This window comes from Trachurus trachurus (genome assembly GCF_905171665.1).
Source record: "Trachurus trachurus genome assembly, chromosome: 22".
Lineage (NCBI taxonomy): Eukaryota > Metazoa > Chordata > Actinopteri > Carangiformes > Carangidae > Trachurus > Trachurus trachurus.
Genome location: NC_139907.1, coordinates 9,402,315 through 9,405,112, shown reverse-complemented (window position 1 = coordinate 9,405,112; position 2,798 = coordinate 9,402,315).

Sequence of the window (2,798 nt, the reverse complement as noted above, 5' to 3'; positions counted from 1 at the left end):
TCTGTGGCACATCAAACAGCAGAGAGCATGCAGTGCTCACTATTCAGACAGCAGCATGGTAATAAATGCAACACACAGCTCCTTATCAGTGTCCAAAAAATCACTCAGACCCCATGCAACTGAGCGGGATTTGCAAACACATCATGCATGCGTAGCTGAAGAGAAAGCTTTCAGGAGGAAAGAAGTGATAACCTAAACCTCATAAATTAACATTTGGAGGGTCTGGACTTCATGGATGCATTATTTCATCAGTGGAAGTATACAGATAAGTGATCTCTAATGTGGTCATGCTAAGTGGCTGAAATGCACAGATGAGCTCCTGAACATGAGTGTAGCAACAGGATACAACATGTTCTTCCGTCTTTATTATCTGCCCTCTCCATCAAGGACTGTGTTAGTCATCCCACTAGCCTTGTCAGATAGATTGTGTGGCTTTTGTTAGGGGCTGTTTGCAGATGATGGACGGCACGGGTACACCTTAATTCAATGAAAATGAAAACCTATATAGCGGAGAAATGACCGGTCTGAATTACCATTTTGTAGATGGAGATGTGGGGCAGCAGTTTAAGCCAGAGAAATACGAGAAGTAAATGTTACATTTTGCAAAGTTAAAGTGTCTCCGATTGCGTGAATTTCGACGCTAAATGTACTAAACTAACGTGAAAATCAAGAGAGAGAAAACAAACGCCTTTGCCTGCTTCAAACCTAATAATTGGTTGGAAAGTGTTGGAACTAAAACTTAATAACACTGATGTCCACAAAGACTTTAATCTTTGGGTTCAGGTACGGTAGAAGAACAAAGAAACAAGGAGAAAATTCAAGCTACTGAATTTGAACTTTGTGTTGACATCTTCCTTAGATGTACCGTTTCCAAAAGGACGTCTCTTCTGTTTTGTTTGAACTTAATACTTACACTTGTGGAAACAAATTCTCTTTGAAACCATCTTTATTTTTTATTATTCATTCTCTCTGTCTACTGTTTTCAAAAAGAGTCATCGTGGGTTTTTAATGGTCTAGTGTGAGTCATTTCGACAGAGTAGGTGTCATTTCTTCTTGAACAATAGACACTTTAATTTGAAAGGGATACCCTCAGTTGCACTAAAGCAGTGATATTACCCTGTTATTCATATGAAATGAAGATATTTCATTGTATAATCAATACATAAGTGGCATAAATTTGTTACGTAATGTGCAGGGAGCGGTAACTTTAACACAAGGAATACACTATATCTTACCCTGTGAGTTATAACTTCAAGATTGTATATACAGTAGAATAAGGATTTACCTGTCACTGGCTGAATGTCAAACAAAGTGAAGCCTTTAACGTCGACCCTGTGAGGAAAAAGACAAATTAAGAGTTAGTCGGGTGTCATTCAACCTCATATTAGTAATATTATGAGAGCCCACTGACAAAATGTGGCTGACTTTTAAATAAGTAATTAACACCTCCCCTCCCTCCCTCCTTCAAGGACTTCATTAACTCTCAATTTGTGCTTTTGTTTCCCGTCTCTCTCCTGCTGTAGAGATATTGGTGAACTGGCTGGGGAACACTCCAGCGCCCGTGGTCTGTGCAAATGATAATTCTCCATGACATCCCGCTCAGCAGTGACTGCATCCTGTGGGCTAATGACACCGACTGAGCTGCAAAGGACCCACTTAATGATGATGGACACGGAGCACATTACGGTTGGCCCAATGACTGATGAGCTCTGGGTGTCTCGGGGAGCCTTGGACCAAGGATCCGAGCACCTGAAACATGTCTGGATCACATGCATGATCACAGGGTACACAGTGTGTGTGTGTGTGTGTGTGTGTGTGGGTCTGCTGACCAACAGAGCGTAAGCAAAGAAACCAAGGTTCTGCTACCCTCAGGAAGTCAGCAGACAAGGAGGCTTTCTCTAGGTTTTTTCTTTGCTTTTTTGCATCATGTCTTGTATTACAGATCCTCCTCTTCTCACACTGATCTCTAGTGTTATGACAAAGCCTCTTTCCACTCTCTAAACTTGCGGCTCTGGCTTGTGTTGTTGGGCGGCTCTTATTCCTGCTTACAGGCACCGGCAAGGGTCTTTGAAGGGGCGTCCTCCACTCAGGTGCTGTGTTATCTAAGTAAGCCTTTCATTCATTTATCAGCTGAAATGACAGGCCTGTAACTTATGATCATTGTTTCATTAGTGGATAATTGTTTTTGAATGACAATCAACATTATCCAGAGCTCAAGGTGACATTTTCAAATGTCTTGTTTTGACCATACAGCAACTACAGATCCAAATCCAGATAAATTCCATTTGCTGATGATATAAAACAAATCACTCATTGTTGTTGAGAAAAAGAAGCCAGAGAAAGTTTTAAACCACAAATTGGTAATCAAAATAGTTGCCTATATCAACTGATTGATGAATTGACTCGTTGTTTCGGCTCTGGTTCTGATGACTTAATTTCACAACCAGCAGATTAGGCTACATTTTAAGGTCAAAACAAGCTATTTTAGTGCTTTAAAAACTATACAGTGTGGCTCTTTGTAGCTAAATAGGCAATTCATGGCTCCAACCCAGGCTGGATTACGGGTTCAAAAGGCAGTTGGGGAAAACTCTGTCCTAATTGCATATTGAAAGGGGTCCTAACCAGGGCAACACAAACTGTGTCCGAGCTTTTGAACGGGCGATAAGTCGAGTGGAGCACCATGTGCACCGTTGAAGGGTAAAGGCTAGAAAACATTTGCTATGCAGTGGGAGACCCAGCAGACACATGTCAGCAAAACAACACAATGGTTCATTGTAAATATTCAGCCTGTGAAGTAA